The sequence below is a fragment of the Pezoporus flaviventris genome, unplaced genomic scaffold (genome assembly GCF_033815535.1).
Source record: "Pezoporus flaviventris isolate CSIRO_AGI_PZ_B2104156 unplaced genomic scaffold, CSIRO_AGI_Pfla_v1 ptg000035l, whole genome shotgun sequence".
Classification (NCBI taxonomy): Eukaryota; Metazoa; Chordata; class Aves; order Psittaciformes; family Psittacidae; genus Pezoporus; species Pezoporus flaviventris.
In genome coordinates, this window is record NW_026892583.1 from 9804968 (window position 1) to 9826866 (window position 21899).

Here is a 21899-nt window from a genome sequence, read left to right on the forward strand (position 1 = left end):
TTTTAATGCCTTAATCCACCTAAATGCAATTTAAACCACTATCACTCAGAGCTCAGGAGACAAATTACTTCTTTGCCATTGGTCAATGTAATGGAGTCTGAACATAGCATTAAATTCAGCAAATAAAGCCACAGCGTGTCTCCAGCAGCAGTGCTCAGAGCAGACTATGACCATGGCAGAGAGGCATATTCTGGTATAAACTGCACAGGAAATCATCACAGAAAGGCAAAACAGGGGCAATACGTAAACGGGAAGACTAGAGGCCAGGGATTTTTTTCAATCTGCCAACCGAGGTGGCACATATCCTACAAAGAACATGTAACCATTTCAGATGACAAATATTTATTTGATAACATCTCATTTATCTATTGTACTGTAGGCCAATAAAAAAAACATTCAGAGACATTAACTCTTTTTTAATATGGCTTCATTTTCTTAATACAAACAGGCACCACAAACAAATGACTTTAACACCTCCTCCCATTGATTAAAAAATGATTTATATTGAATTACACCTTCAGGGTTGATTGGTTGATGTGTTTAATCCCACTCCCTGCTCTCCTCCAGCATAATAATATACAGTATCAACTCTTCAATAATGCAATTATATTAATGGATCCAGTATTACCTTTCTGTTTGAGAGCAATCATTCTTAGAGGGCTTGTGCTTCCTAAGGAGATCAGTATTTTTAATTCTAGTAAATGAAGAGCAACATAAAGTTGTGTCTTGGAAACAATATGGCACTTCCTATGGGAAACAGTGTCCTGCAAACTATTTTCCATACATATCTTAAAATTCTAGTGTAGTGGCAAATAATCCATTATACTGTGTTCCTGTCCATCACCAAGAGAAATATGTGAGAAGTCACTGGTTCATTCAAATGTGCTACAGCTATAATTATTCACTGCTGTAATTATTTGTTCCTAGTTTTCTTATGCCAGAGGGACAGGTCCATCAAGAAGATGTTGAGCCAAAACATGAGCACACTGACTTTGCCCCACAGCCTCCAAGAGATGTGGCCAGGATGCAAGGAAGTGGTCACATACACTCCAGGCTTCGGATTTTGGAAATTACCTTAGAAAAACACACTGATTTTGCTGCTGTGACTTTTGGCACCTCTATTCAGAACAGCTTAAACCCTTTTGGATAACTTTGCTGTCACACCAGAAAAATAACATAATAAACTTTCTTTTCCAGGCCTCCTACCTTTTGAATAGTCAGTGGCAGTTCCAGGTAGGTGCAAAATTGTCCGGTCCATAACTTCTGAAGCAGGGGAAAGGGAGGAAAGGCTGATGGTTACATTGGTATCAGACATTATAATTTTGGTGTTCAGTAATGATGGAGTCCTACACTGGTAATCATAGAATAGTCAGGATTGGAAAGGACCTTAAGATCATCCAGTCCCAACCTCCCTGCCATGGGTAGGAACAGCTCGCACTAAACCATGTCACCTAAGACTCCATCCAACCTGGCTTTGAATGCTGCCAGGAATGGGGAATTCACAATTATAATAACATAATAATTATAATGTTTATTAAAACTCATGGGAAAATGCACCTCAGGTACAAACTGCCTATCAGTATGTTTGTTTGATAGATCCCATTTTTATTTCCAGTTAATTTTCTTGCAGTAACCTCATTAACTTGTTTATAAACCATTTTCTGTGCTTGTTTCCTATCAGCATATACTTAAATGTCAGGCCTTTCGTTAAAATGTATTGAGTTATAGATAAACACAACTCTACGTTATGAGATTAGAGAAATAATGAAAAATTGAGTGGTTTATGTTTTGGAAATCATGTAAACATCATTGTGGTTTTATTGCTAGAATGCAATATGGGGGAAGGGTAAAACACTAAAGTCGATGCAATCTTTAATTTAAGGGGTATTTTTATTATGCTCTCTGTTAAACTTCTAAAGCTGTTTGCAGACTATAAAAATATGTTTGCTATAGAGAAATCATAGAATGGTCTTTACAGTATCAGTGATAAATACTCTTATGTGGCTTTTGCATCCACCACGCCATTTGAATTTAACAAACCTGAGTCTTTATGAGAAGAGCAATTATGACAATTATGATATTAAAATGGGAAAATATTCTGTTTAATGAACAGCCAAGAATTACAATGCATCACTGCCCTTGGGAAAAGCAATGTGTTCAGCTCACAAATAGCACTAACAGCCTCATTGACGCCAGATGTCCAATTTTGAAAAGTAGCTTCCTAAACTCTAAGTGCAGCACTGGGGTTTCCACTCCAATGCTGCTCCTTCTGTGAGCAGAAATGGGGTCTTCACCCATCAGAGAGCCTGAAAAATCAATCGTATGGTTGTACTGCAGCCTCTTTCTGTCTAAAAATACTGCACTGTGGATAATTCTGCTTTGCTTCCTGGAATAAAAGATGCCAAGATTTGTGTGGTCCCAGGCTGGTTCCTGCCCTATGTTTGCAGAAAGCATTTACTTCCATCTCCTACCAGTCTGGCATGGCCATCCTGGCACCCATTCCAAACCTCCAGAGTTCCCAGGTATCAAACAGCAAACTAAAGTACTTCAGAACCACCTTGCAAAATTCTCCTTATATCTTGGCATGTTAGAAGGAAGGGCTTAAGAAAAATACACTCCTCATCTCCTTCTCTCTACCTGCAGTATAAAGTAGAAATGGAAATTCAGGCTAGCCATCTGCACTCCCCTGTCTGGGAGGGAGAAGAATTTGGCGTTGCGTTTTCTAGGCAAGGGAAATAATAAACCCTGGAAGGGATAATCCAAGCCTCATGGGAAAGCTGTTCTAAAAGCAGAAGAAAAATGTTTTTAAAATGTATCTTTTAATTCTAAAGCAAAGCAGGAACACACCAGTTTCCGTTAATGTTAAGTGTATTGAACAAATATAAAGAAATTCTTCCTCAGGATTTACTGACTTTTTAAGTGTCTTCAGTGTTTAAAGGACATTATAACAAGACTCTGAAAGAGTCTGCTCATCGGTACTATTAAATCCTATTCTCTTTTTTTTTTTTTCAGTATCCTATGGTAGCCTTAGGAGTGAAGCCATTGCAGAGGTTAAGAAGAGAGTCTTGAAAGGAGATTTCTTCAATATGTAATTTTTAGACAATGTTGCATCCGTAACTTGCTGCTTTTCTTATCCATAGCTTTATTAACTCAGGATTGTCACTTACAACTAATCCTCAGGTGAAGGCAGAGGCAAATCCCACTACACATTTGTCTTTCTGCAATGTGTGTATAACCTGTTTCTGGGATGTTTGCACATTAGTCTCAAGGAAATCAAAGAAAATGAAGTCTCTATTGCAGTCAATGCAACAAGCCAACAAGAAAACTGCCTAGCTGGCCACCTTGCCTTCATGCTTGTGAGTCAATAAAATAAGCACCAAAGACTGTATCCTGGCAAAAACCACTGTCCCTTAAATATGGTGGTTTTCCTTCCCCCCACCCCTCCAGTTCATCTATTTCAAACATATTTTTTCTCAAGCATATGCACTCATGTTGCCCCTTTGGATAAGCACTGCCTCCATCAACAGCCAGTTTGCAGCATCGCTACACTGCATTAACAGCAGTCATCCTATGGCATTGTAGTCCTGTAATAGCATATTACCATTGAGAGTTACAAGCCATAAGCCTTGCTCTAAGTTTTCATGGCTTCAGCTCTGCTCTGCCTGAACTTTTTCTGACCTGTATGCATCTTTTTCTTACTTGTTTTAGCAGTAACAGCAGTTTTTCTAATGACCAGCTGTCTGTGGCTAATTTGTTTTACTTTTGTTAATCTTCATACAGTACAAACAGTTTTATACAGACAGCAGTAACAAGCAGTTATTCTAGGTAGAACAAGATATTATCACTAACACATTGATGAGTACAGAAATCCAGATCTGCTACAATAGCAGAGGCTCTGGGAAGTGGGGACCTAGGGTGAAGTTTGGAGAGGGTGCAGGCACCAGATGGTAAAAGATGGGAACAGGCTGGCATGGGAAACCTCATATTTGCACACAGCTCACCCACAGACAGTTAAAAAAATGCAGATCTAGAGCTGGACAAAACTGATTTCTGGGGTAACCAAGAAAACAGCACCTCAGTTTTCAGCATTTCAGATACTCTGAAATAGTACCTAAGACATGTAAAAACCACCACATATAGTAAATTGGGATGTGACTTGGAGCTGAGGAACAATGAAAAAGGAACATGGAAAAAGCATCTAAGCAAACATATAAAATTCACTCCCAAGTGGTGAGGAAGAAGAAACCATCAGCATGACATCCTATCCCAGCAAAGGACCACTGATGCTGAAGCCAGCCCCAGGATGAAACCATGAAGCCAGCCCCAGGATGAAACCTTCACCTACAGCGTCCAAAGGAGAAGGGCAAACATAATGCCAGGAAAAGGGGTAGAAACTACAGAGTATAGGAGTAACAGTTTTAACTGTATTATTATTACTATTAACAGGTTTTCTGCATAGATATTGTTTCTTTCTCTTTCTGTATTAAGTACATCTGGGCTAATAAGGATGATTTTTGAATTAGACTTTGAAGATTTCAGTAAATCTTAAAAATAAATTCTGGTCTTTATGTGTAATATGTGCTTCCTTTTTGCCCATAAATGAGGTTTTGGGAGTAGAAATACTGCACACAATAGCCTAACCTCCTCTTCACCTAACTTTCACATCCTCTTACGCAGCGCTCACTGATCTGCGCCCAGCAGGAATTGCCCTGCCCAGGAATGCTTTGGGGGTTCATCCCACAGGTGATTCTGCTCATGCCCCCACCTTCCCCAGACTTTGCCAGATCACTGGTATTCACACCAAAGTCCACACCGCTGCAAGGACTAGCAATGCAAGCAGCACTTTGTAGGTCAGGAAAGAGTTAAAGGATGTGTTGGAGTTGGGTGTGGTTTCATTAAGCTCTTCCTCATCACAATGCCATGTTTTAGAGAGAAGAGAGAGTTAATCCAATTCATAAATCATAATTTCATAATTTCATAAATTCATAGGTCAGGACCTATTGAATAGAAAGTCTATGGAATTACAACATTTACTTTCCCAAAAAGTTCCACTGAAATAAAATGCAACAGCAGAAAGGATTTTCACAGGAAAAGTTTCATACTTCACTGAATCATGTCCCTTCCAAATCAAGCACTTCATTTCAGCTAACTTTCAAATACAGAACTCTTGGCAAACAGCCAAGAAATAATGTGCTTAAACATACAGCACATGCCATGATTGTTCTCAAATAAAGGGAGATGCTTTATCTGTAAAACTATTCCAGGCACAAGTGCATAATCAAACACTTCCCTTTCAGTGTTAAGTAGCAAAACAAGAACACTAATGAACACCCTTCATCCTGCACCTCACTGTTATTTCTGAGGGTGTTCTGCACTTAAAGGGACTGTAGATGCTTCTTGCTAGAGAGGGTGCAAATGGGAGAAATGCCACATTACACCATCTGAGCAAAAATTTTCTTGGGAATGAACTTATAAATATTTCTGCTCCAGCAAGCAAAATGTTTTGCTAATCAAGAAACACTCCCCTGAGAGGAAGAATTACCTGTTTCTAAACCTAGGAAAGCCATTGATCCTTTATCTTTCTTCAAAGAGTCAAGAGTTCATAAATGCACCAGACATAAGCATACCACTATGTGTTTCAAAAGCATTACCCAAAACATAGAAACAGAGAAGTTCCTCTATTATAACACATGCACTGTTCGCACAGAACCACCTCCTGCTCCGGTAACTAATCCTTGTAAAATCATTGCCACAAGAGGTACAGTTGCTTCAGTCACCAAATAGATTAAACCAAGAGTGTGTCTGTGTGTGCATACACATTTACGAACAAACTTTTGTTAGTCCCCAAAAAGTTATAAATATCTCATTTGCATTGCAGTTGTGTGTGGGTTCTGGATCCTTTTTTCATGGTGCTGTGCAACCAGATGAGCCCTAATCAGTCTGGGTTTTTATTATCCAGGTATAACAACGTAAATACAGCAAGTACTACATTCCAAGCAACAGCAGATGAGTATGAGGTGAAGAGATGCAAGAAAATGATGATACAGCATCAGTCAGGATGGGTGGTGGTGCTCTGAGCACACAGGCTCTGTGCTGCTGCCAAGAATTCATAAACAGCACATGTAGGAGGACCTTGAGAGAAGGGCAGATATACCTAAAAAAGCGTAAGTTGGATGGTGCTTTGCATTGCATTCTGGCTAGCAATTGCTGAACTGTCAAACGGCATCTTAAGAGAGCAACATTTTTTTCTTTTACCAGTGTAGTTCAGTTAAACTATTATAAAGCCCTGCAGGTTGCCTCTGATGCTGCTCCATCTCTATTTCAGACCCCTGTTCCTTGTGGCCTTGTGGACAGATGTGGCCTGAGCCACAATGCTCCTCACCCAGAGCCTTGCTGTGTACAGCTACAACAAGCTTCTGGCCAAAATCTCCTCTCAAAAAGGGAAGAACCATACAAGAATTTGAAGAGACCACCCTCAAAATTTTGGCTATGGAAAATGCTAACTGCAGAAGAAAGGGCATTACTGGTAGAAGGGATGATGAAAAAATGAAGTACCAGTTTAGCTTCCAGGAAGGCATTAATGATGCATGAAGTATCCCTGTCTGTGAATTCAAGCAGAGCATTCTGCATTTGTCTGGCCACTCAATCCCTTGATTTTGATCCTGTCCCAGACCTGAACACAGCCTCACCCATGGAGCAGTGACTCAAGCCATAGCTGTACGCTTTCTGGAATATTAGTTGCAAGCAGGGAGCAAGGATCAGATATATTTTAAAGCTATTTAAGTTCATATTCTTTAAGTATCAGGCTTTTTTTAAATTCATTTATTCCTTAGTTTGTTTTGTTGGCTTTTTTTTTTTTTTAGCTTTAATAAGCATAACTAGGCTTCTACCCCCCCTTAATCTCATTTCTAAAAGACTGGTTATCTCTAAAAGACGCCATTGGCTATGGGATTCACCCAAATCCCCAATTATATTACTCTACGCCTAGGTAAATTCGAACTTGATTATACTATATAAAAGCACCATAATCCTTATTTTCTTTCTTTGCTTATTTTGAGCTCCACAGTACAGTATTTTTTCCTCCTGAATTTATTCAGAATTTAAACCAGCATATTCCTGCGACTGAAGTGCGTCAATGAATTTAAAGCCAGGGTTTCTCTTTTTTGAATGATAAATTTACCAAGGAGTTGAGTTTTGGTGAAACTGAAGCTATTTTCAACTCAAGTCAAATACATCAGAGAGTTTAAACTGCAAATTAAGTCAAGGAAACATTCTTCACATCACAATAATTTATTTACTTTTTTTTTTTTTGGTGAAATCTATTTCAGCGGAGATTTTTTAAGTGCATGGGCTTTAAGGAAATTATGAGAAGGGTAATTAAGACTGTCATTAGGAAAAATATTTTTAAACTGTAATCTTAACAAAGGACTAAAATAGTTTGACAAGAGAAGCTACAGAGTATTCATAACTGGAGGCATATTAGATATATGGGACCAGACTAGACATCCTACAATCTCTTCCATCCTCTCTGCATTGCCTTGATCATAACAAACATCCCACATTCCAGTGTAAAATTCTCAGGTTCCACAGTGAACTGAAGAATCTGGTATCCATAGGAATTTGTATGTAAATAAAACCAATTGTCACCAGTTTAATGAAGGCAATGGTATGGAAAATTGTGGGTTACAAATAGACCTAGGACCTTTTTGTCTCTATCAACAGAAGCACAGCACCAGACCCTAAAAGCAACCTACACTGTCATTCTGTATTTTTTTTAAGGAAAAAAAAGGTCAAGAGAGACATCCCACCCTGTGATGAGTGGTGGGTGTCTAAGAGAGGATCTGTTGTCCCCTGGCGTGCCGATGTTCTCCATCACTGCGGTTAGTTCTAGTTAGCTGGTAGCCAGTGCATGGCCATGCAGCATGAGTTTGGTGACAGCTGTGGGGAATTTAACCAGAGATTTCTGTACCATTTCCTGCAAATAGACCTGAAATAGCATATAACTGTCCCAGCAGGGTGCCAGGAGGAGGCAGGAGCGATGTCCTTACTCCCAGGTTCTCTCCAAGGAGAAGTCTTGAGGACATACCACTTTAAGGAGCAAGGACAAGGAGCCACATAAAGCACACGAATGAAAATATCTCCTAGGTTGGGGTGTATCACAGATGTTGTTAATTATTAAGAAAGGCAACATAGGAAGGTCACAGCACAGCAAGGTGCAGGCAGTTCCCTTGAATGTAGCTATATAGCTGGTGAAAGGATAGCTTTGGCTGTTAACCATAGGAAATCCAAATAATCATTTGGTCACCACAGTTTTCCCACTAAAAACTGCACATTCAGGTACGCCAAAATGTTTTGCAGATGCATATTGATATCTCTGAAACTTCTGCCTGGGAAGAAAAGGCAGGCGACAAGTGTGTGTGGAAATAGCAGCAATCTTGGAAAGTGAAAACGTTTCATTTTCCCATTTTTTGAATGAAAGTTTTTTCTTTTTTTTTTTTGAAAGAAGTTTGGAGTTTTGTTTCTTTGGGGTGGGATTTTTTTGTTTGTTGGGGGTTTTTGTTTGTTTGGAGAGTTTTGTTTTTATTTATTTATTTAAATCAAGTTGCAGTAACTGTTTATTGGTTTAGGTCTTTAGGAAAACAATAGAAATAAGGAGGAAACTGCTTGGTCTTTGCTAGATCAATTGTTCTATTTAAGCCAGTTTTCTCTGGAATCACCAAAAAACAGCAAAATTAGTTATTTCCACAGCTGAAGACGTAGAATCACCCAAACCACTTAAAAATCAATGAAAAGACACTGCTGACACCAGCCACAGAACAACTATGTGCACAAATCCAGCAACCCACTGCTGTTGGAGCCCGAATACCTTTTAAAAGAAATTTTTGTTGTTATTGTCATAGAGTCTACATAGCTCTGGGGAAATCCAATCCAAGTGTGCAGGGGATGTGTAAAGCACGTGTTATCCTTCCGTTAATAACACTTGTTCAAATCCCCATTAAAGTTAACTTTTGCCTCGATGACAAACCAAGGCTTCAAAGTAGCTTGCTGTTGGTAAACAGAAATCTCTTAACGTGGCCTTTGCCATAAATTGCCATTTTTCCATTTCTATGTGATAATAATTTTTTTTAAATTCTTTTTATTTTAAGTACTATTTTCTCATTCTGGTCAAAGACTTCCAGGTTTTCAGTGAAACTAAGAAAAAATAATAGGATTCTGCATTTTGACAAAAAGAAAGAAACATAAAGAGAAAATAATTTCTCTAAGCTTTCCATAATGAGTAAGTTTTAATACACAGCATTTACACGACAGCAGTGCAGCTGTAACTGGAAGGCAGAGGTGGAAGCAGCATGAGCATTCTTTACAGCTAGTAAGTCACAACTGGGATCAGCCCCACCTTTAAAAAGAATGGCTATTCAGTAGAATAACCTCATAAAAGTTTGCTATGCACACATGTATAAATACATCTGTATGGTTTAATCCTTATCCCATCTGCTCTGCAAAAGGCATTGCTCTACAAATAGCTTACAACACTTCAAAGCCTAGCACCTCTGAAGCATTAGAAGAATAGAAACTTGGCAGAATATAAAAGCCCTTGTGTTTCCAGCCAGTCCTCAGAGATCAGAAGGGCTGGGTGCAGTTGGGCTTCATTTCTGATTATAACCAATTTGTCACTGTACATCTGGTCACATTCAATCAGAACTTTCATGCTTATGGATTCACAAATAGTGCAGTTTATTGAATGCAACAGGAATACCGGTTTGAAATTGCTGTTGATAAATTAACTTACTGCATTAGCGCTAAAATCCAAAGCTAGCCAACAATTAGTTGAGCTCATAATTGGTAATTCATCAAGCTTAGTTCCACCCAAGTATGATCTGACACAATAGGAGGCGCAAATCTTACCAAAGATGTGTCCCTTGTTTGGGGAGGAGAGAGGAGAAAGGAGAGAACCCATTAACTTGTCTGTAAAGTGGGATCATACACTCATCCTCTGCCATGAAGAAGTTCAAATGCTAAATTTATACTTTTGAGAGAAGTGGAGGTGAGGCTGTAATCAAATTACCTGTTGCTGCCCCAATAGAGAGGGGCAAGGGCAGCCACTTTCTTACTTTGGTGTATTTATGATATGTAAATGAGGGATAAGGAGAGTGTGCATCAGGCTGTCCAAGGGCTGTGGGTTTTATGCAAGGGCAGGGCAGAATAGAACCGTGAAACATTCCCATCACTCCCTCTGACAGCCTAATCACCCCTATCAATCAGCAGCCCATCACCCCTATTAGCAGCCGATCACACCTATCAGTGTTTTGCAGCTACTGCACCTTGTAAATCCATTCACTGCATATCTCACAACCTCAGGCCTCATCCCTACAACCTCATCCCATGGTGTTTGCTTCTTTATCCATAAATGTTTAATAACTTTGGACTGAAGCAACAAGATCCGATCTCATCAGCTGTTAATTCAGTTTTGAAGTGTGTGCTCATTAAAGCAGAGGTTGGAAGGACTCAATAGCATCTGCTCCCACGCTGAGCTGAGCGTGGCACAACACACCACGTACAGAAGAGAGCAAAGGAAGGTATTTGTGGGGTTTTTTTCTGCCTTTATGCCCATCAAACAGCTATGGAATCTGGTTTTGGTACTTTTCCTACAGGGGTGTGAAATAACAAAAAGAGGTTGTGGGGAAGGAAGGTAGCTTTGTGGCAGTGACGTGGCTACAGCACTATAGGACCTTGAAGTTTCACGCATCACTGCTCCCATTTTTGGAATACGGATAAGAATTTCCCATTATAGAGCCCTGGGCTTTCAGCCTGGGGGTGACTTCAGATACATACCATTGCGAAATGGACACCTTCTTCCCTTTCCTACCCTGTCAGTCTTTACCACAGAACTGCTTCAGTAAAAACTGATAATTTGAAGTCAATGCAAGGATATGTTGAAGGAGAGTGGCTGGCTCACAGCCTCCTGCCTAACACAGTGCTACTTTGAGAAGGGATGCTTGGTGTACCAACAGCCTCAGGAGGGCAGCTCTGACGATAGTGGTGCCACCAAGCTGCTGCAGTATTCTCTAGCCATCCTTTACATCCATCCCCAGCAGCTTGCACAGGTATGGTTCACGACGCATCTGACTCCACGGTTCTGGGGTGCTCCTAGAACCCTTCATCACCCTCCTGAACACTGCTGAAGCCACTGCTTCAGTGGCTGTAGCACACCCAGAAGCCTGCAGAGCACCCCAAAACAACCAAAAGAAAACATTGCTCCATCTTCCCAGACACGCTGGCTTCTTCACTCCACAGAAACACATTATCACTGTCAAACTGTGGGGTTTTTTTGGTTGGTTGGGTTTTTGTTTGCTGGTTGGTTGGTTTGTTTGGGTTTGGCTTGGTTTGGGTTTGGGTTTTGGTTTTTTTTTTCAAGTTAAGTTTTCCATGAAATGGAATTACATTATTTCGAGCAAAGTCTATCAGCAACAGAATCACAGAATCAGCTAGGGTGGGAAAAACCTATAAGATCATCAAGTCCAACCAAAAGAAAAGGAGTAAAGCAGGAATCTGCTCTCCTTATTTCTTCTTTTAATCATTTCAGTGGGGAAAGAGCATGGAAAAAGCATAAAATGTGATGGAAAGGAGGAAGTATTGCTTTTACCATTTCCCCACTCTCTCCCTGTGTGGGGTAAGGGAATGTTTTACTAACCTCCTTTTGTTCTAATGCCAAAAACCAGCACAGAATAAGCAAGAAAAAAAATAACTGTCCTAAAAGAAAAATAGAAACACCATCATTCTCAAAAGAAAAACAATGATGGGCACACAAATGCAACATGAGACCTTTCATATCTTATCTTCAATGTTTCTGTTCGAAACTTTACAACTGAGATCAAAAATCCTGACAACGAATGTTTTACTCACCATATTCTGAAGAGAGGAAATTTTGCAGAACTTTGAAGGATTTGGGTATTTAAGATACACTGTCATGAAAATTCATCTCTAAATGTCAATTTTATTCCCTGTAAAACATACTTTGGTACCTGGGAAAGCCAGCTAAGTACAACCCCAGCTGTTTTCACCCTGGAAATCTGATCAAGGCATCAAAGCAGAGAAAATAAAGACTCTTGCAGCCATGCTGGGAAGAACAAGGTATTTGCAGAAACATATTCCCATTATCAGCCAAACAGGCAGAACTCAAGGAATATTTTTTCCCATTTTTTAAATGCAAAGTGGGGGCCAGGGACTGGTGGCTGATTTCAGTACATGGAGGCATTAGACATGCACCAAAGACCACAGGGTCCTTACAGGCACCTTCCCAACACTAAAAAAAACAGGAACTTTCTCCGAAAGCTTTTCTATCCCCTGCTAATGGCTTTCTATCCCCATACGTTGCATAGCTGCCCTCACCAAAAAAATGCAGAGTGCAGTGAGAACATACGATGCGTAGATATATAATCTATTTACAGAGAGGAGCTCTTTTAATTAAAAATTACTACTTGCTTTAAACATGTTATTTTAATAAATTTACTCAAGGTGTGGGATGCTGCCTTGCAAACTGCTGAGATGTACTGCATGTTCTCTTTTCACTGTCAGAAAATAAATTGATTTTATTTGTTCTTCTCTTACATGAAACATAATTAAAGAATGGGAATGTTCCCAGTCAAGGGGAAAAAAAAAAAAACAAACCCAAAACAACCACCAACAAAACCAACAAACCAATGTTCAATTAAAAACCAATTTATTTTATTAAGTTAAAATTCAATTTCAGGTTTTTCATTACATGCAGCTGCATTGAAGTACAATGCTGATAGTTTACACCTGCTCTGAGGTATTTGGATGCTACTTTGTTGTTGGAGATGTAAATTTCTTAGTCCTCAGAGGAAAAAGGGCAAACTTTTAAATGTAATTTTATCACCTAATCCATTCTGTGTTGTAACCTCTATCAGCAATTAATGACCTGAAACATAAAAGCAAAGTGATGAGCCTATAATGAATCATACCTTATGATGACACTTTCATTATGGAGAACCCTACATGTATTTACTGCAGACCTTTTACATTTGTTGGTATTTCATTAAATTAAATTTAAATGGTACATGGGGCTGTATGGTACATTAACTCTTTTTGTCTTAAAGCACATTAATCCTTTGTGTGTGCATCTATCAAGCATCTGTGAGAAGTACTGCAGTCTTTTTACCATGGTGAGGGAGAGGGAATGTACTCACAGGATGAGAGCTTCCAGTGATGATAGGACTGCTCTACACACCCAGATCAAACAACAATAAAGGTGACATTAATTTAATTCATTTAACACCTTCTGAGTTCCTGAGTCCAAAGAACATTTACATCTCAATTCCACTCCATCATAGAATCACAGAATGATTAGAGTTGGAAGGGACTTCAAAAATCATCTAGTTCCAACCTCTCCGTCATGGACAGGAACACCTTCCACTAGATCAGGCTGCTCCAAGCCCCATCCAACCTGGCTTTGAACACTGCCAGGGATGGTGCAGCCACAGTTTCTCTGGACAACCTGTGTCAGGGCCTCACCACCCTCACAGGGAAGAACTTCTTTATAGTATCTCATCCAAATCTCCCCTTTGCCTGTTTAAAGCCATTCCTATCCTTACAGAAGTCCCTCTCCAGCTTTCCTGTTTTCCCTTTTAGGTACTAGAAGGTTACTCTAGGGTCTCCCCAGAGCCTTTTCTTCTCCAGGGTGTTCCAGACCAGCTCTCTCAGAATGTCTCCATAGCAGAGGTACTCCAGCCCTCTTAACATCTTCATGGCCTCTTCTGGACTTGCTCCAACAGATCCACATCCTTCTTATGTTGGGGGTCTCAGGGCTGGACACAGTACTATAGGTGCCGATAGCCTGGATAGGCCTCAAGAAACCAAAATCTGTTACTTCAGACTCTTAACACAGTTACATTAACTGTTATTTTGTTGAAAATAGTATAGTTTTGCATGCACATCTATATAAAATGCAATGTGGGATTTGTCTGTGGTCAGAGACACCTTCAAAGAACCAAGGTTTGACCACAAACATGGTAACCACAAAGGGGTATTATTGCTTATTTCTATACCATGTAAACTGATTGAAGTATCTTAACAGAACAGAAAGAAATAACTCAGAGACGTAGCAGTATAAAACAGCTGGAAGAGTAGACACTAATGACAGACAGACTAGAAATACTACTTCAGACATTTTTTTCAAGTACATTAGCAAAACACTGGGTAAGTGGATGCAAGCTCCTGACACTTAAGGTCTAAACCATTATGTACTTGCTAGGCTTGACACAAAAAGTTCCTCATGGGAATACCTTCCCACACCTCTCTTTTAACCATTTCTAAGGCAGCATGCAGGTTGCCAGCAGTCCCTAAGAGCACACAAGCAGGATGGTCCCCACAGCTGTCCCAGCTGTGGTTCCTAGATCTGCAAGATTCTCCTCCAGTGGCAAAAAAAAACAGTGCAAAACCCCTTCTTCATCTGCCCCAAAACACCAAACACCAAAACCAGAAATCTCTTGCAACAGCTTCCTACGAAGTGCTACCAATAGGAGATGTTAAAATTGGGTATTCCTTTCTCCAAAACTCTCAAAAGCTTGCTGTATCACTGGACTCCTGAAAACCAACAGACATTAAGACAGTATTGACTACATGCCATAGGGAAGCCACCAAAAAGACATGATATAAGAGCATGCACAGAGAATGGCATCAAATGCGGCTTTCAGTTGAGTAAATAATTCAACCAAGAAAAACATGCACAGTTCATCCAATGGGAGAGAGATGTGAGTCACACTGGGATGGGATATCACACGATAACTCTCTGGACTGTCCCGGGGTAGAATTTATTGTGGACATTGCTAAGGAGCAAAACTAAGCAAAACAACATGAAATAAAGCCATGAAAAATTTAGGCTTATATGAGGAAAAACCCTCTTCCTGACAGATTTATTAGATTAAGGAACAGGCTCCTAAGAGAAGTAATAGCAACACCCACCACTGATCGGGATATTTAAAACTCCGCTGCAGGGAAAAAAAAAAAAAATTAAAAAGTATCGCTGGGAAGTGCAGAGCTGAAAAGTGCAAAACTAAGAAAAAAAAATATAGGCAGGGAACAGCCTATTTTATTAATTCTGCCTCTCTCGACAATGGAAAGCCCACAAACAGCCTGCAGTTTCCTTACATGGATTCGTTATTCAAATGCATTTGGTGAACAGTCCTTCAAGCCCACTGCCTCGTGGGTCAGTCGTGAATATCTTGAGCAGAAGCTGTGTCTGCCCACGTTTCTGGTGCTGTCCCTGGGAAGCAGTGAGGTTGCAAGGTTGTCTTCTCTGGAGCTGGTGGCTAATGGCCTTGAAAGGCCATCAAGCAGCATCATCTTCCTAATTTTGCAAGGTCTCCCACAAGGCATGCCCAAACTCTCACACTCACCACCAAGTGGGAGGCAACTGCTGGGTTTGTTCCCAGACTTACTGCATGGGCTAAACCCAAAAGGCATGCACTAGGTTTGCTGGTTGCTGACAGCAATGCCTTTTTGAGGAGAGCCACTCACATGAAAGATTTAGCCAGCTTTGCTAAATGCACTGCATTCTTGACATCAGTGACATTAGCAATTCATTGCATTTCATTTTATCCCCTGCAGGGTGAAAGAATACTGTTGTAAATTGAATTAATGCTTGGTTTTCCTTTGAAATAGTAATACCAAATAAATAATTTAGCTCATGCACAGAGAAAGAAAAAAAAAAGATAAGAGAAAGAAATTGAAGTCAAATCTAATATGCATTACAAATAGGGGTGTTCACTGCAGCCTTCTTAACTGTGAAAATGCTTGGTGGACTTAATTCCAAAGAAATTAAAACTTTTGTCCACAGCAAAAATGTTGTGTTAAAGATATAAAAAGTTTATGCTGTTAAAGCAATGTACCATTTAGCCTTCAGTAACAGCATTGGGAAGACAGGAATATTGCTGTGCAGTGGACTGGAGAGAACTTGAATTAGTTCAGTCAATTAAGTCATGATTAATTTATGTTAGATCTTGTTCTCTTGAGTCTATAAAAACAAAGGCTTTAGTTAACTGGCAGTATTTGGTTTAATAAAAGTAAAGTCTTTAAAGATGACTTCAGGAGGGGAGAAAAACATTGCTGACAAAATCAATAGACAGCAAGATTCCAGTTTAATTTGTGTCAATGCAAGTTAAAATAACTTCAGAGACTAATACAAAAGGGATAATCCCATCAAATGGAGAACCACATCCTCCAGATCTTGATTAGTACTACTAATTGAGTACTTCAGCTCCACTGGTATGTGTGACAAATCACAAATACAGAAAGCTCCCACACATCCTTTTTTTCCACCATTTCTCAGACTTTCTTGTTGGGTTGTCTGTGTCCTAATTTGGGCGGAGAAAGATGAGTTTCTGTACTAAAATCACACTAATGCAACCCTACACCTCTACCAAGGCTGTAATTATCCTAATGATCCCTCTCTAATGCACGTAAGTGCATTCTGCACATTTGATTATCCTAAAGCACAGAGAAGTTTTTGGGAGCTAGCTGCTGTCTTGGTGATTGCTAGACCCCTACAGATGAAAATTTGATTTGGTTCTCTATAAGCATGGAAAAGACATATGTGTGTGTTTATGCATATATATGTATATTTATATTGATGAGAGTATTAATACAGATGTCAGTGTATCAGGTAAGGACATGGAGATTATGCTGGAAGGGGGTATCAAATCAGATGCCAAGTCCATTCTCCACACTTAACCACCTCAGAGCTGGGCATGATGTGTACTCCAGTTCTCCCCACTGTGCACAGGTCAACAACCTTCACTAAAATCCTTTGTCATGAAATGTTCCATCATTGAGATGTGAATCATTAAATATTTTTGTATTTAATTGCTACCATTTGGGATCCCCCTTCAAATCAGCCAGCAAGCAGCAGCGCAGGATTAGATAAACTGAGCAGTCTTAAATTTACATCTGTGCTCCAACAAACGAGGATTCATGGCATGACTCAGGATTTTGACTCAGGATGCTGGCTACTGTTACACTCTTGATTAGGGTCCTTCCCTCCAGAGACTAGATGAAGTATCTGCCCACAGGTAACAGGAAGGGGAAAGAAACAGCCTCCATGATATTTACGCCACAAGTGCTTGTGCTATTCCTTGTGAATTCCACACTTGTAACAGGAACTGAGCCCCATCACCCTGTATACACCATGAAGGAAGCCACACTTCACGTCTCTTCTTTCAGCTGCTGGCGCAGAAGATTTCCTCTCTGAAAGTCAGTGAGCAGAAAATGATGCAGTAGCTCAAATTGTTAGTTTTTCAGCAGCAACTATCACAATTTCCAGTGGTTCAGAAACTCAGCAACCTTTTTTTGCGCAGTACATTCAAGCATGAGGCAAAGTGCTCCATAGCACCGAACAGGTGCCTAAAACAGCATGAGGGCTGAAGACATGAAACAACTAGAAGCTGTAAATTCTCAGGCTGAAAGACTTCAGTGTCAGAACAGCACAATGAGCTTTGGCTGGTTCACAAAGACTTGAAAGAAAACATAAGCAGGAACTAAAACACCAGCTGCTGGAGAGAGGGAAATCAGGTTGTCATCAGTAGAGAGATGGTGACAGAGTCAACAAGTTTGCAAGGCCACGTGTGCCAAGACAGGCAGAAGGCTGGAGGATAATCTAGGTGATCAGTCTCCTGTTGTGATCTTGGGTTTTGGCTTTGGTGAGAAAAGCCCACATCCTGATGAAAAGTGGAAATTTCTTGCTTTGTTCCACATCTGTGTTTACCCACCCTACCTTGGGAAATCTTCTCCCTTTTTGTGATATCAATGAAGGTTTGGGAAATATGCAATAGCACAGCCAGTTCTGCAGTCTCAGAAAGGATATCTGCTCCTCTAACTCAGATTAGCTTCATTACCTTTACCCTGAGGGCACCAACAGGGCTTAGTGGCCCTGACCAGACTCACTGGGACCCCCACCCAAGCACACTCTGCTTGGGCACTCAGACCTTGCTGGAGCTGCTCCGTAGGTGGGTCCATACCCAGCCCATTCTCCTAGTTTATGAACTGGACTTCCCCAGAGGTTGTTGTAGCTTTTCTGCAGCCTCATCTCCCCTCTCAGCATCACATCTCATCTGTGATTTGTGCAACGTCACACCTCCAGCTGATTCTTCCCCAGCTTTTTCCTTATCATGGGGAAAGCAACAGCCGTGATAAGGTGCACCTCTGCTACCTGCCTCATGTCTCTGCTGAGACAGGTTGGATTCTTCACATAAAGATCCAAAATATCCTCCAGCTTCCTCTCCTCGTATCAGCTCAGGCAGTGTTTGGCTATCAGAATTATAGAAGACTGAAAATGGTGTTTTTCCTGTGCAGTATCTCCAATAAAATGTTAGCTAGCAGGAGGTTAATGGCAGGTCATTGCTATTCCAGGTGAGTGAGGATGAAGTGAACACTTTCCCTGGGTTTGGGGAAGAACGAGGAGCTTGGGCCATTCCTGCACAGCAACTGCAGAGCCCTGTGCACCACCACCTGCCGATGACTCCTTCTGGCCCCACAAATGCAAAAGATTTTCCCTCCAGAAGCCACAGGTACACCTTCCCTGCACAGCTGGACCTTCAGCAGAGATGCTCAAGACAGCAGAGAATATGAGAGAGGTGAAAAAAGATATGGTGTGGTGTCAAGGCAGCTGGGCTGACCTCTCACCATGTCTGCACAGCCCCACAGAAATACCCAGATTACCTCTTCTGCAGGAGAGAAGCTTCTGCTTGAAGGTGGTTGACCACAGAGCAATAAAGAATAATTCAAACAGTAAAAATAAAGGCACCATATGTCCCGTTATTGTGCGCCAGGCTTTAAAAACCTGAATGTTTAACTCAGTTATTCTCAAAGCATTTTATTTTTCAGAACCAGTGGCTGGAGGACTGCTATCTATTTCAAGTTATCTGGCCATGCAGGGCATTTAGTTCTGTATTATATTAGAGATACAGTATGAGATATCAATTGTGCACCCAGAGGGAGAGGAAGCAAATCAAAGAAGCTGAGTAATTTGAAATGTAATGCCAGAGAAGTGAGGGTTTTTGGGAAAAAGCTGTGTGTCAACTTGCATGGCCTCTTTGTGAGATTTCAGGCTACATGTCCAAGGCTGGAGTATCCAGGTTCAAACTGCAGATGCTGAGAAACCTGCAGTATCCCCAGCCAGCAGCAGGATTTCTTTATAAATGACTTTGGACATTCTTTTTTTCCTCTATACACATTTGTGCATTTATGTTTTCCAGCTTAGAGGACCCCAGAAATGGGCAGCAAACCTGCACTGAACATGTGCTGCCATGGCGGGTCCCCATCCCATGCCTGTCCCACTGCTTCTTGCGCCTGCCTCTGACTGCACTGCTGAGTCATCAGGGTAAACACAACCAGGTTCCCTCCTGTTCACCCACATTAACAGTTTATTTCTTACCAAACATGTTTACACTCCCTGAACTAAAATCAATACTTCCCACTTGTGTCCACACAACAGTCTGGTTTTGTGAATAACTGTAAAGAAATTCGGTCTAAACAAATTAAAATATTAAATAAAGTAGTGTATTCTTCCCAGGTATAGCATAAATCATCTTCATCTGTTTATACACTAGGCCTTACATAAGGACTTACAAACCAATACCAACAGTTAGCAACTACTTTCTCCTGCTGAGTCTCCCACCTCACTTATTCCTCATTACAAAACTCCTTTCCAAAGAGATGTGTCTGAATCACCGTACTAAGCTTTTTTCTGGCATATTTGAGCTCCCCTGCACTCAAATACCCTGTATTTGAGTGCTTCTTGAAGCTCCAGGGAGTCTGAACCAAGGGTGCTTTCATGGCTGTGAAATTTAGATCTCTGCTTTCAGAACTGGTTAAAAATATTCCTTTATCTTCTTAGGGCACCACTGCTCTTCATGCTTATGGTAGAAATACTTTGCAGCCCTAAAGAACTGGGCTAGGAAGAGAATAAGTCAGGTGCTGTACAAAACACACAAAAAAAGTCTGTTTTTTCTCCAAACACCAGGAAAAAGCGAGGTGGACACACGCAAAGGTTTTCACCCTCTTGTTACAGGGCTTCTCCTTTTTCATGGCAGTGTCACCTCTCTACCCAAAACACACAAAGCCTGAACAGCACTACCAGAAACCAATGAGACTTGAAAGTCAGCACCTGGAGAAAGGAGTTATTATTTAGCAGTAATGAACGCAATTAAACCCAAAACATAACAGTAGCCTTTAGGGCTTGCAGAGACACTGGTTCTTCCATAATAAAAAAAAAAACAAAATCACAAAGCACACCATGCCCCACTGTGTGGTAGCAGAGATGGGGGAACAGGCTGGGTGTAAAAGTGTCTTGCTCTTCCACCACAACAAAGCATCGTTCATCTCCACTGCACAAGGACTGCTGGTGGCAGCTCACGTATAAAACAGTGTGGAAGCAATAAACAAAAGTCTGATACCTTCAACGTGAAACCAAATCCTCAGGGACATCCTGACTTACTGATTTAACCAACTTCTCAGGCTTGTTACAACAAAGCTGTATTCATGGGAGAGGGGTACAATTGCATGCAGGTGATAAATCACAGCTCTGCCAAACTTCCCAGGTCTTAAAGAGCAATGCAGGAACACCAGCAGCAGAAATCTTGCTGCTGCTCAGCCAGGAGCTTGAGCAACAAGGCACTGGGGAAGTTTATTGCAATGACTTTGATGTCCATAAAATTTTTTCATAGCAAGACTGTTAGACACTAGCACCAAAGTCTGAAGCAGGTTTTTCCCCTCTCTTACCTCTAGTCTTTGCCTCTCAGTCAAAACTTTGACATAGAATGAAAAAATCTAGTGGTTTTGAAACAAAATGGCTTGCAGATACACAAGGCCCAGTGTCACCGGTGCAGTAATTAAGTATTTAAAATAGTTCACTGTCCCTTTGTTCACCTAGTCCCATCCTCTGTCAGCAGTGCTGACATCACAGGAGCAGCCATTTTGGATCAGACCCAAGACTGGAGACATCTAATGCAAGTTACTGTCCCTGAAAACGTGGTTAGGTAATGACTGGATGAAGTAGAGCATGTAGAAAGTGTCCCTACTTCTGGCCATCTCCTCCCATAATATTTAACCAATATACTTAAGAAAACAACTTTGAGGTCCACAATAGTTCCTCTCTACATGTGTTCCTCTCTTCATCTATCTAAAAAGAAACTTATAGAGGAATCCTCTTATCCCCCAACATCATCCTTCATTCAAGTTGTTTCACACCAGCCTCCTCTCCTGACCACTTGTCTTTCTGCTTGGTTCAGTCCCACCAGCCCATTCTTCTCACAAGGGAGGTCTCCTTACTTCTTACACCATCTCTTTCCTTCAAATGAAGTTGTGATGTCTGCTTGTGAGAAATGATGATACATGTGAAATACCCAGCAAAAAAAAAAGCAGAGAGAGAGCATGAGGCCAAATTAGTACCTTTATTAACCTGCATTTGCCCCAAGCCCCAGGAGCTACAGCTGGAGGTCCCACCAAGGATTCACCTCCACCTGAGGCACCCTTTAGATTCACCTTCCATTAGCAGGGTGAAATGGGCATCTGTGGGATGTGCTTAATCATAGCTTCACATACAACTGCAAGAGATTGCTGCTCTGAGACCTACTTAAGGTGGCCAAGTTGAACCTTGTTCAAACTTAAAGAGGGGAAGTTTAGATTGCATATAAGGAAGAAGTCCTTTACTGTGAGGGTGGTGAAGCACTGGAACAGGTTTCCCAGAGAAGTGGTAAATGCTCTATCCGTGGCGGTGTTCAAGGCCAGGTTTGACAGAATCTTAGGTGACATGGTTTATTGTGTGGTGTCCCAGCCTATGGCATAGGGTTTGGAACTAGGTGATCTTAAGGTCTTTTCTAACCCTAACT